General features: G+C 33.0%; 1 protein-coding gene across 3 annotated transcripts in view; it reads left to right on the plus strand.

Moving 5' to 3' along the window:
- The window catches only part of LOC108001352 (protein doublesex), a 90,114-nt gene extending 76,108 nt beyond the window's left edge, over positions 1-14,006 (plus strand). For all 3 annotated transcript variants that reach the window (XM_062075846.1, XM_062075845.1, XM_062075847.1), the window contains one exon: positions 10,191-14,006. The gene's annotated coding sequence lies outside the window, so the exon portion shown is untranslated. The remainder of the gene's footprint in view (positions 1-10,190) is intronic.
- The last annotated feature ends 603 nt before the right edge of the window (positions 14,007-14,609 follow it).

Genomic DNA, 14,609 nt, shown 5'->3' on the forward strand with positions numbered 1-14,609 from the left:
TTTTAATTTTAATAGCGATGATTCATAGAAGGAGAAAACATAGACGAAATGGAAAACTATTATGAGAATAGTTCTGTGACAATGATATTTGACAATCATATGTATTTATGAATAAACTTTGATTTTTATTCCTCATAATATTAATCACATTAATATTACAGTTATTACACACAGTATATTATTCATAAAAAAAGGAAAATATTTAGTTTATATATACTATTATACGGAAATGTGTGTCAATGTCTTACTTACTAGAAAATCTCTTTGTCCCCCCTGCAACTCGGTATAATTACTTTAAGGAATAGAAATAAAAAATTTATGCAGCATTTAGAATATAGCGAAGGAATGGCGGTGCAAACGAAGAGAAGTTAGGATGACGTTGTACCCGCCATAGAAATGGTGAATCATGTCCGCCAAACAAGAGTATCGTTGGACTGTGGCCAAGTTTAAAGCCCTAACGATGCTACTTCACCGAAAGATTTTGCAGGGAGATACGATAGGTCAATCTCGTCTCGTTTATAAATGACATTGATGCTTTGTTTAAAGAGGGAACAGAGTCAATAAATTCGCTGCTATAAAAGATATAACCAAGCTGGCATCTTCTTCCGGAATGCGAGATACACAAAACAAAAAGGAAAGGCGACGCTATCTGCATCCTAATTGAGAATCGAAGTAATGCTTCTTTTCACATTTTCACATAATGTCAGATTTGCGGTAATTTTTATTTTTTTCAAGTTTTACTTATAAACGTTAGACATGATTAAAATTTGTTTGAAAACGTAGTTATTCGATACTATACGTATTAAAAAATAAATGCATCTCGTCCAAAGATCATAAATTGTATTTTTTTTTCTAGAGAAATTTAATCAGTAAATTTCAATTTTTACTTTCACGATAGATACTTTTGAAATTTATTTTCTAAGAAATTTTAATTATCCTTGATACATTTTATAAATTTCCGTGGAAGCAAAACATTCTCATTACTATCCAGTAAATATATTTCTTACATAGATTATCATATCATTGTAATACAATTTCAAAATCTTGATCTTTGACATACGTATATACGTCATCATACATCATAGATCTATCGTATGCATATACATTCGAATATATACATACGTAATAGTAAACCTGTTTTCTAAGATATTCGATTTATCATATGATCGTGTAAAGAAACATGAAAAAAGATATTTTCCAAGATAACCGGTCGATAATAGCGTTCGATCAGAAATTGCGGGGAAAGAGAATCACTTCTGTTTTCTGTAGCTGGCGGCATCAATGTTATCAGATGGGGTCCCTCGGTACGAATTTAACGGCGGTCGTAAACGCGGTCGTTGCTTTACAGCTCGCGATATTTTTTCCTCCCCTTTTCCCTCCTCGTATCATCGTCCTCTCTGTCCTCTATCCGTTCTTTTCTCTATCCGTCATCGCAGAGTCGTATACGAAGCCGTGCATCCCCCTCGCTCCCAACTTATTTTACTCGAACCGCAGTAAACTGGCGGAGTTTATGTGACAGACACTAGCCAAGTCGAAATCATCTCGCGAATCACGGAACAAGCACGGTTTCCCCCGCGAGGACACGCCGGAACTCGTGGATCCTGTCTTTGACCCGCTCGTAAACGCTTCAGACGATTTCAAGGAACAATGAAAAGAATTGTCTTTGAGAGAGTACGTTGACCATCGATTCTGTGTTCCAAAGAGTGTCGTGATTTTATGTACTATGTTTTTGGACTAGGTCAGTTTCTTTTTACGCGAAAAATTTTATTTAAGTATAATAATAATAATAATAACAATAATAATATACATTAAATTGACTTTGTTGAAAAATAATTGTATAATAATCTTCGTGAGATTATTTTAAAGATTGAACCCCCTGAATTTGAAAATTGAAATTCTTCTCTTATCCGTTTAATTAATCGATTTCTTTCTATTTTTTTTCAGTTAAGAATAGCAGATTGATTTGAACATTCATTGTACATATACAGAATATTAATATATTTATAAGCAATTTTTGGAAGATTTTATTATTCTTGTTTTCCGTGCAAAAACTTTCACGCAATAAATAAAATAGCAATAAACTTTTTATATAACTTTTTTTTATATAAGCACCATCAAACATGTCAAGCATGTTTTAACATTTTTAGTTTCTTGTACATTTTTATTGCAGGAAATATAAGTTACAATATTATGCTTATCATTAATAGAATAAATATTGCATTATTACAAGATTATTTATATATCTTCTACGTTTTGCATCTCTTACGTTTTACAATCGATCATTATAAATATTTGAAATTTATAATTCGCGTATCTTCCTCTTCGATATTAACGAGACACAACGACGATAAATTTTTAATGACAATCAAAAAGAAGAATCCGATACCGATATAGTTAGTAATCCAAAACGAAACGATATCATCGATTTCGAGGAAGGAAAATTTTATTGGCAGTATAAATTCCCTCCCATAATTTAAACAAGCAAGCTAAGGATTTACAACAGGACGCGTAGAAAATAATCCTGTAAACGAGTTTAAGGGGTGATTGCACGTTGCTATGGCAAACGAAACAGCTAATATATTTTCCCAATGTAAGTGTGCGACAATAAAGATCTAATCGTTCTGTGAACATTACAGGATAAAGCTGCGCTGTGGGTGTGTATTTTTTTTTGCGTACACGTATCGTAAAAACGCGCAGATTTATGCCTCGATTCTCGATGAATACGTCTAACGACGTCGCAGGATATTCATTACGATCGTTAAATACCATAGAATCGATTTTTCAATTCGGTATACGACTGTGCATCGAGTCTTTTCGTGTGTTTTGTTGCATTGTAAGAGTGGCAGAAGTAAGAATGTTAAATATTTTCATGTTTTGTTGCGTTTTACTGCATCATGAGAGAAAATCCTCGTAACGAAAAATTTTTGAAGCGTTAAATTTTATGATGAAAAGATTGCTTGCTTCATAACAGAAGGGGGTGGGGAGGAGGAAGGATTTTTAAAAATTGTAGAAATTGAAACTTGAAATTTTACGTTCGAAATAATAAATTTAATCTATCGTTTTCCTAGAAACGAATGAGACATGTAATTGATATGAATAGCTGCACATTCGATAATGATTCCGTGAAAATTCATTTCATATAAATTATACTCTATAATTTTTGTCCAATTAAAAAACGTTAACCTTTCGAAACGTTTTCAAAATTTTAATTATTAAAAAAGTAAAAATCCGCTTGATCATTTTATACATTTCTATTTATAAGAAAAAATACGAGAAAAATCCTGTAAAATCTATATATATTGTTGAAAATTATTCTAATTTCTATCATCGTTCTTGGAAAATTTAACTGAACGAAGAACAAGGAAAACAAAATGAAAAATAAAGGGGAGGGAGAAAAAAAGGAAGAAAAGGAGACAAACGTCGTAAGACCTTGACGGCGATCGTCGGCCTTATTCTACAAGTATGAAGGTGCAACTTCCAAGACAAAGCAATAATTAACAGTAGCTAAGTGCATGAGCCGACACCGAGTTTTTCTTCATCTTCGTCATTTTTGCCTCTTCCACGTATGTAGCGTATACCCGAAGAATCAAAGAACATTAAGCGATGTAATAGTCCCGATTCCGCTGGTAAAAGGAGTTTTAGTACTTTCTAACCACAGTCTTGGGCTACAATTAAACCTCCATAAAACCTCGTCATAACTTTTTTAAAAGCCACCGACCACTCTCTTGTGCATATCCAGCTCCCTTCGTTTACTCGGCAAAAACCACGTTATATTGCATCCTTAATGAAGCCTCGAGACGTTACCGGTACTAGCGTCTTTCGTTCGATTCTAAACTGTTTGTTTCGATTCAGCCCCTCTCCTCGTTCTATCGTTCTATAATAATATTTACGAAAAGTCGAATACGGAATACGGAATAGCGATTCGGATACGTAACGAGTAAGTCGTCTTAAAATCGCTCCCAACAATTTATAATCATTGATTGCAATTTTAAGAAAATTGTTAATGGTTAATAAATATTTATGTAACTATGATATATGTATTGTAAATTAATATAAATTACGAATATTTTTTTTTTGCAGTTTTCAATTTGTCGTTAAAAGATTATAAATATATCGTGCGATTTATAGAATAAGAGGAATGATAAAAAATATGTGAAATTTTTGGAATAAGAAAGAATAGTTCTTTTAAACTATTCATTTTTGTTATAGAAAATAATAATTAATCAGAGACTGATAAAATAACGATTTGCATTATGCTAAAAAATATTCTATGCTATGGAAAATTAGGAACACATAAGTAAAATCGAAAGTTCTATTATACATCCGATAAATGTAAAGATTCTCTTTTATCCTTTTTTTTTATTAATATTTCTTTATTTAATCATTTTTTAATCAATTAATTGTAGAGGAATAATCAATAATTTAATCTACTATATCTTATAATAAATCTAATAAAAATCAAAAGAAAATTTTAAATAAAAAATGGTCCATCATGAACCAATCATTGTCCAATATTTATCGCTCTTGATATTTGAGATTACAATCATTTGATTTCAATCTCATATCTAGTTGTCTTGCATTTATTTGTAGATTTAATCAAATAGATTATTTTAAACAAAAATTTCATTGCAATTTTTAAATTATCTCTCTCTGTTTTCGAGCCAATTCTTCTAGATCTCGAAACAGACAGCGAACACACAATGACGTGACGCGAAAGGGAGATAGCGATTGGTTAAGGGACGTTGTAAGAGGATGGAGAAGAAGAAGGTTGAAGAAAGTTGAACTGACAACCAGCCGTGCTTCGAGGCTTTAGCGTCGACTGACGTTTACAACTCGGATCGGTTGACCTAGCGCCATAGTAAAACTTGAGAAGAAATATAAGCGAACTCTCCATCGACAGTTAAAGTCATACACGCGAAAATACCAAACCAAACTTCTATGAAATACGACGTCTGTTGAGCCGAAGTTACAATTACCGAGGTCCATCCAAAATATGTGTTTCGTTAATGAAAAAATTTCCATCCCTTGTGCAGGAATTCCGAAGAAAACGGCCTGATTACAATTATTTCTCAATTGTAACAATTTTTGTCGTTGCTGTTTATAGTTCTTTCGATTTTCCATTTTCGAGAATAAGAAGAAAAAATTTTTGTCGATGATTTGTTTTAATTTGTTGAGCTTGAATTATTAAGGAATCTAGAATTTGCATTATCGTTATTTTCTACTAGATTGCTTAGAGATCTTAAAAATATAGGAAGATTGTTCACATTGTATATTTAGAGAAAAAAAAGGGAATTCGATAGAATTTTTAATTTGAAAGACAAGGAAAGCATAAATGTAAGTATAAAAAAAGTATCATGATAAATGTAATATGATTTTTAAAACAATAAATGAATGGCTTTTATGCTTTATTAAATTGTAAAAAATAAAAATCATTTGATACAATATTACAATTTCTTTTATACAACAATTTTATTGCATACATATACAAAATCTTTAAAGAATGTTTTTATATTAAAAAATTAAATTATAGTAAAAAGGAAAAAAAATTTTTTTTTAAGTTTCTCATACTGCAAGGATTTATTTTTAAAAATTTTAAAATAGAATATCATCAATCAAGAAATATACAGATTGTTAATATATTCGTAGAACAGAGCTAGAGGCCAAAACAAACACAAAGATTAATATACAAAAATATCGGTCAAGGTTTATTTATTAAGTTATAAACAATTTAAATTTGAATTGGATAAAGTGAGATAGAGACAGAGTGATCTTACTCTATCTTCGTCTCGCTTCGTTTAACGCAGATTTCAATTGCGTTATATTTATAACTTATTGATCAAATAATATACCAACTTTTGTGTTTATTTTGGCCTCTAAAATGGGTTCTCTAAAAATGTTCCATGAATATATTAATATCTTGTACAAGAAATATATAAAATTTTAGTTTCGTGTAAAATTGAGAAAGAAAATAAATAAAAGAAGATTAATTTTAGGTTTAAAAAAAAATAAAAGTTCATGAAAATATTTAAATTCAATAATTAAATATTTATATTAAAATACAAAGTAACATCAAAAAATCAATTTGAATCTTTAATGTAGAAATCGATGATAAGAGTTACATTTTAGTTAAATATTATTTCAAACACTTGCACTTTGATTTTACGGTCTTTCATCCCTTTTATATGGAACAAAAGTGAGAATTCGGGAAGCACTTACCACTGGATAATAAACTTCCACCCACTGCAACCACTATTTCCATTTCATTATATGTTTGAATATGTTTTATTTCCTTCTCTTTTCTTCCTTCTTATAGATCCTCTCAAATAGCCAATCTTTTATCTATCAGCCCAATTTTATTCTTTAAAGCAACATTGTTGCCGTCAAAATTTCAAAATGAAGAATCAAATCAAATTGAAGCGTGAACTTTTACGCACTTTTCTTTTATTTCTCTATTCATTGACAAAAAGATACAACATTGTCTTGTTAGTATCTTTATTGTGTCGTTTTTAACTTCTTCAACGTTTCTAACGACACGTCGTTAAAGAAGGGAAAAAAAAAAAAAGAAAAAGTTATATAGCCCGTGTCTTTCTCCATGGAACGCGTACCTTAATAAAACCGCTTAAAAATATGGCGAGTGAAAAAGAAAGAAGAAAAGGGACCAATGGATAAAAAAGGAATTGAAGTCTTAAAAGGAATCCGACTATGGTATTCCTAGCGTTTCGCAACTGCAAAGAAGTGGAAAGGGAGAAGAGGCAAAAAGGAAGAAAGATTTCACGTGTATCATTGCACTAAGTAAAGTAATGAAAACGAATCGTAAAGTTACGGGGACAAATTTGTGGAGAAGAACGGAACTCGAAGTATGTCGCGAACGCACGTGTAATGTTATATCGTGGTATCAATCATAAATGTTAAGAGACTTCGATTTGTAGTAATCGGCAAGATATTTTGTTGTTTCAATTAATTGGATAAATTTGTATATTTTAAACAGGCGTTTAATTTTAAAAAGTATACAGTTTTAAAAATTTCAGAAAATCGAACGTGTCCGAAATTTTTTATTATTTGTCTTTTTATATCGTCTTTTTATATTATTTCTTTATAATTTGGTGTTATTTAACAAATGACAATTTTGAACATTGAACTATATCAATAGGATCACTATATCAATAGGATTATTTCTTGCCTACTTGCAAAATAACTTGAGAGAAATCAATTCGTATACAGAATTGATTTTTATTAAAAAAAAGAAGTAAATTTACACTTTTTACGTACATTCATATATAATCCGGATATTGAAGTATATATAAGACCGGATATTGAAATTAAAAAATAGAAAGAAATTTTCCATTACGATTTGGTTCCAATTTCACTCCAAGTTAAAATTATATTCCTTCCCAGCCACTTGTATCACCCCCTATATACTTTAATCACTCTATAGAATCACGAGAAACGGAGAACAAGTCCCACTAAATAACAGCGGCCATACGTCAAAATTTGAGTATTTTATGAGCCGCAACGGTCGACCGGGTTCCAAAGAAAGACACGCGATTTTCTGAACGCAGAAGCTTCCTGGAAGGACCGCGGGATTGTTAGACGGAAGACGGTGGTTAACGCGTACCCTGCTTCACATATTTATTTTCGGCATCTTTATGCACGATCACGAATTGGTTTTAAGGATCCACTCGTTGGACACGGTCAGGGCTATCGAACGTACACGGACGCAGATTAAGACAGGTCTTTATGAAGAGGGGAGGAAGACATTCGAAACGTCTACGAAAATCTTTCGAGGCGTCTATCCGACAGGGATACGGGGTCGGTCTTTATCGCTGCGATGCTTTTCCAACCGTAAGTACGTTATACGTCGACGAGACTCGTTTTACGACCTGGCCAAGTTTTAGTGCCGAACGAGGTTCCGCTTCGCTAGGATTTTCTGACTTTAACCTTTACTCCATTCCTTCCCTGTGGATATTTACGCGGATGCCGCCGATCTACGTCTACGGGGCTGAACCATTGTGCGAATATGATTCGTCAAGGTTTATAAAAAATCATTGAATGAATAGATTTCTCGTTATGGATGGACGTGTGGAAATGTTTTATCGATCATCGATAGAAGGAAATCGAAGATGAATGGCTTTTTTTTTATCTTTGCCGAATTGTTATCTTTTCTTTTTTTTTTAATTTGTGTCTCTCTTTTTTTATTACATTCGTATAAAAAGAAAGTTAATTATGATTTTTAAGGATGTAATTATTTTGAAGTTTTATCTAAATGAGATATATTATTTATCCAAAATTTTTATTTCTTTTTTTTTTATTATTATGCACGCGTAAAATTTTATTTCTTATTATTAGTTTCAGCATATTTTCTTAATAATAAAATTATTTCATGAAATAATGGAAACAATTTCATGTTTTATGAAGCATAAAAAAATGATTCACGGATATAAATAATCAAGCATTCAATTAAAATGTTTCATAAAAAACGGAAGTTCCAATATTAATTAAGAGTAGAAAACAGTGGAAACGAGTAATTAATCGAGTTACACATGGAAATACCTTTCGAAGCAGAATATTACTCGATGCATTCGTTTCTCTTTATGAGATCTTTACATACAAATCGAAGTTAATACTATCGCGAAACACTGCTGATTTTAATCAATTTTCTCCTATAAATTATTGCAAAATTATTTAAGAGTTATTAAAATTCTTTCTTAATTCAACCATTCAATTCCAAGATTATAAAATTACGAAACATGATATATATTACATTACATTATTCTTCTAATTATTCATCTTAATTTAAATTTATTATAATTCATCTTTTTGTACAATTAAAAATCTTAATTACTTACAAAATCATCGAGAAGGTATCCAACTCCACTCGGTCGAATCTTCTTGCCTTTTCGCGCCATTAAAATATGATAAAAAAATAATCCAAACCGTAGCAGATGGAAGAAAGATCTTGTACAAATGGAACCCAAATGAATCTCGATAACACGTATATTCCATAATCTACATCCTATATCTCATCCATCGGTATCTGATACACCTTGAAGAGGAACCATCGTGTCTAGACTTCCGAAAAAGTCAGCAACGACCCTCTGCCGCCGTGGTGGAGCAGGAAACCGGGTCTGGCCGGGTGAATGGCGGGTGGGTGCTCGTATGAAAACTAAGTCCGGGTTTCATTTGACTGGCTTTACGAGGGAGACATAAAATGGATTTTACTGTCGGCTAGTTCGCCAGTTCTCGAGTTGGTAACATTGCTTTAGCGAGCATAATACAGCCCCTTGCCTTCCCTCTCTTTCATCTCCTGTTCTTCCTCTTTCGTCACTCCTCTTCTTCTTCTCTTTCTCTTCCGGTTTCACTATTCTTTTTTTCTCTCCTCTTCATCACGACGTTTCGTTGTCGTTCAAACGCACGCGTTTTCTCCCCTTTCCCTCCCTTGCCCCTTTCTCACCCTTTCTCCTCCCCTCTTTCTCTGTCTCTTCCTTTCCGACTGTGTTCATCAGTCAGAGGGTTCTTAAATGTCCATGCTTCGTGACAAGTTTCCGCTGGAAATTTTTTGAGCATGAGAAATGTCTCTGCCGGTGGATTTAATATCCGCTGGATAAGACGGCGCGTTGGTCGTTAACGCTACCTTTGGATCCGCTTCCTGTTCTGTTTTGGAAACGGTTGCACCCCTTGCGAATCGTCTCTTCCTCGGTTAACAGACGCTATTAAACCCTCGTCTTTAATCCTATATCGCCGTTTAATAGCCTCCTGTTTGGACGAAACTTATAGATATATTAATTTATGATATTGATCTTTTTCTTTTTTATTTTATTCTATCATTGTTGTTTCTTCTAACAGTATACAAAATATATCGATATTGATGGTATAATGCATTGTAATTTCTGGATTAAATTTTTACGAATGTATTTTGTGTTTTTCGAACATTTTTGATTTTACAATTGCAAAAGATTTTTATTATTTTAAGAATAAACTTTTGAAGATTGAGAAATGACAAATTCAATAATCACGATATTAGATTAAAATTATTCATAATCAAAATAATAAAAAATAATGTATAACAATATATACTCGTTTGCATAATAATTTATTATGAATCAATAACAAGCGAAAAATATTTTGAAAAGAATTCTTCTTTTAAAATAATACAGTTGATTAACTCCAAGTGAACATTTTTCTGATTCCAGATCGATTATTCGTCCATTCAATGAGGTAAAATATATAGAAGAACAGGTCAAATCCAAAGAGGAATGATTATATCGAAGAAAGAAAGAAAAAGAAAAAGCGGAAGGCCCGAAAAATAATGGGAAAGAAGTTTCGTTACGGAGCGTTTCATTCTGATCATCATTCTCTTGAAACATCACTTCTTTCCTCGAAACTTGGGTGGCGCGAAATTAAAATTAAATTTAAAATTAAACCGTGACGTTATATACATTTTTGGAAAAAGTATTACGTTCCTCGTTTCTCTCTTGTACCGTTACTTGTGACCATATCGACTATTTACTTTGTGACTATTGTGACCAGTTTACCTGTTAAATCAACGAAACAATTGAGTTGTTAGATCGATTAAACGATTAAATTTTTCTCACTAATGTTTCTAAAAATGTTTCTGAGAAAATGTTAAAAATGTACGATTAAGAAAGAACATGTGTCGTTCACGGTCGATTGACAAAGAGATAGGGAGATAGATCGATGTTCCATCAATGTGAAAATAACAGTGTTGCGATTCAAATCCATGTTCCGAACACAAAAGGAATCTGTCGGTTTAAAAAAAAACGAGAGGAAGGGAGAGAGAAAGATACAAAGTGCATTGTGTTCTACAGCCTTCCTTCAGTTTTGTTCCTCTTCTTCTTCTTCTTCTTCTTCTTTTTTTTCCTAGACTCACCAAGAGAGGAACAACAGAAACATGAAAGTTTTTTGCGAGTGGATCGTGGGATACCGAGGTTCATGGACAACATGTACCTCGGGCATCCCTCGTCCTTGCACGTCCTTCGGTTCGCTGATCGAATCTGCCACCTTCACTTGTTCCTTCTCTCCTTCTTCCTTTTTTCCTCATCCTCTCTCGTTCCTCTTCGCGGTCTCCTCCTTTTTATCTATTTTCATCCTTCAATTTGTTCCTTTCATTAAATACATTTCCTCTTTCGCCCTTCTCTTCTATCTTTTTCCTTTTTTTCTTTTTTTAGAATATTCTCTTTCTCTCTTTCTCTCCCTTCTCCGATTTCGCAACGCGTTGTTAAAGCACGAAACGAGAGATTCAAGATAGAACTCGTTCGATAAAGAATAGCCGACCAGTTGTTTAATCGCACGTGAATGAGATCGCTCAACAATCTTTTCGAGTATCGTCGTGTGTTGTAAACCCGGCCGTGTATGTATAACCGCCGACGGCTCTTTTCGGCTGAGCTACTTTGAAAACCCTTAGTCATGTTCAATTTTGCTCTCGTGGTTTTTGCTCCTTTCTAAAGGAACGTGATTCCAGTCTGTCTGCGGTGAGGATGACAAGCGCGTCGATGATCACGCTTCTCTTCTTTGTTATATACGTGGAGGAAGCGCGATTTCGTGGAATATCCCTTATTATTATTAATTTGTAACATGGAATTTCGAGTCGTAAGAGATCCCTCTCGAGACTAATTTCGTATATTCAATTCTTGATATCGTGCGACGAGGTTGGTTCACGCGTATTTAAATGAGCCACGATCGTGGGAACGTGTGATGCGAAAAGGACACGTTAGCAGATTGAACGCAGCGATTGAAAGATAACGCGGAGAATGACGTCGAGGAAAATGTGCGATGAGATCGATCGAGAAATTTCATCGAATTTCATTATTTAGATGCGTGCGCTAATTGTACGCTTGTGTATATCATATATATGTAGTGTTGTACGTGTCTCGGAAGAAGTCGTGTGAAAGAAACGCAGGTTTTCTATTGGTTATTTCGAATCAATTAAAATTGGAACTTCTAATTGATCAACAAGCCTCATAAGTTTCTGTAAGTAAAATCGTCCGTCCCACGTGACTTCTTGTAAACCATACACAGTAGTACATATTAAGATTTCATTTTTTTGAACGGATTCTCTCGTCCAATGTGTCGAAACATTGTGATTTATTCGATTTATTATTATTCAACGAACGTCGTCGACACATCTTGAACTAGTTGTATTCCTGGCCGATCAGAGTAATACAATACACCGAACGAGAGAATTCAAATAATTAATCGAACCGTTTTAGATCCATCGATATTGAACATGATTTGGATTTGTTGGAATAACTTCGCCAGTTCCTTCGCTCGATTCCATGTACACGAACTCTTGTTACATTAAATCGGGCAAGTTTTCGGACGGATCCGCGCGAAACTGGTCCAATTAACATTGACCAGAACTTATCGTTCTTGCCAATACGTTACGTTATTAAATGTTACAGATCACACATGTGTTGTATCGCGAAATAGTAGACAACCCCATGTTGTTGCACCCGTAATGCAATTAATTGTATCTATAATATTTGCACTTGTGCAAACGCGTGTCGTAAAATACACACGTGCAATTCTGCAAAAAGATCTTAATTGCGGAACGCAAGAGAACGTAAACAGAGAAATGTTTGTTTAGAGAACTGGCCATTTCGTCCTCTGACAAATTAATTTTCAAATAAGAATACCAAGGTTTGTATCTTTACGCTATTTTCATTCTAACTTCATTCTCTCCTGTCGCCTGATTTTGTCTCTCCTTCGTTCTCTCCCAATCTTCGCCTCTTCTTTTCTCGTCTGCTTTGCTTTTTTCCCCTTTTTTTCTTTTCCTTTTTTTTTTTTTTTTTTTCGTATGAACACCTTCCAAGCAAAACTCCAATATCGAAACACGATTGATTGTTACCTAAGATATTCTTGTAACGAGCATGCAACCACTAGTGTGCAACCATCAGCCTGCATTTCATTTGCACGCCATTGGCTGCCCCTTCATTGTATCCACAAAAACAGACCAATTTGGTTACGCGAAGAAATTGCACTCTTCTTGTTCATGATTATTGAGAAAACGGAAGTTGATCTTCGGTATATTTTGACCAAACGAAATAGCTGCATACCGTGCGCGAATACAGGGAATGATGAGGCGATTAATGATCGCGATTGCGAGAATCGATACGCGTGCATCTACGTGTAAAATTATGCCACGAACCAATCAAGAAAGTTGTTTCGTGACTGTTCTAAGGGAAATGACACGCATGGTGTACGCTCGAGGTTAAGAGAACAGAATCCCGCCTTCTCATGCGAATAATTTATGGGTAGAACGATTCGTTACTGAAATGATATGGCGGATCGAATGGAAACCGATAAAGATATTCGAAAAATGTCTTTATTCGATCTTTTTTTTTTTTTATGCAAAAATTAATACTAAGAATGAGATACTCGAGCCCTCAAACTTCGAAGACTCGAAACTTTTTATTATAAAATTTTTTGTGACTCGAAACTCAGGAATAATTCGTATAATGATAAATTTAACTTATGAAAATTTGTGTAAAGAACATTTAACTTTTTACGAAATCAATGAAATAATCGCACTTGTTGGCCGTTGGCTGATTATGAATCTGAGTTTCGAAGATTGTAGAAATCAAAATTTGTTATAATTTTAATTTTTGACGAAAAAGGGAAAAAGGAGATGTATAAATATTCAAATGGAAATCGGGTTTGGAAGATTTCATCTCCAATTAATGAACGTATGAAAAAATTACTGGCGTGCGCAAGATGCAATAGAAGAATTGTGCGATCGATTTGTAAGGCGTCGGTTTTTTTTTAAATTGCTTGTTGGTAATTATAATATTTTCAGAAATTATTTTAATGTAAAAAGAATTCTGTGTGATAGGATGATTATTAAAGAGCACTGTTTGGAAGGTCGAGTACAGAGATTCCTTCAATAAATCTTATGTGATTCTGAATCTTTGAGATGACTATATTACGACGGCATTGAGTTCTATAGATAAGAGAATAATTAAAAAAGATGATTATTTTGTGATAAGAAAGTGTATGTAGGTTAACTTTTTTTTCTTTTTCTCTTTTTTCTTCCTTTCTTTCTTTTTTTTTTTTTTTTTTACATAGATAATATATTTTCGTTCAAAAAGAATCTACATGAAGTTTAAGTAAAAATGTTTCTAAAGTTTGGGATAAAAATATAATTCTTTGCGAGAACTTTAAATTATGTAAAAATTTATTCCTCGTTCGAAATTTGTTTAATTTGCAAATACTATTTGTTTGGAAAAAAAAGAAAAATAAATTCGGAGACTGAGATAAATTATTATATTATACTTGAATGCATATTATAAAAATTATTATTGTTCAGTAAACTTTTTCTTCGAATTAAAAAAAATTCGTATTATTATAATTTATTAATTTTGAATTCCAACGAATATATTATAAGCTTTCAATTCGTTTGAGAACTTACCACACAATGTCAATTTATTTCCGCATGTTCCACTTCAAGTTTCACAGCATACGTTTCTCAAAGAAAAATTATGGATATAATATGTAACGCTTCGCGCGATATAGTTCATATTATTCTATTTCGTCACCTGCAAAGCTTTTAATGTCACTTATATAATAACGTGTCAGATGTTTCATACATGCTA

This window comes from Apis cerana, linkage group LG5, assembly GCF_029169275.1.
Source record: "Apis cerana isolate GH-2021 linkage group LG5, AcerK_1.0, whole genome shotgun sequence".
In the NCBI taxonomy this organism is placed as follows: domain Eukaryota; kingdom Metazoa; phylum Arthropoda; class Insecta; order Hymenoptera; family Apidae; genus Apis; species Apis cerana.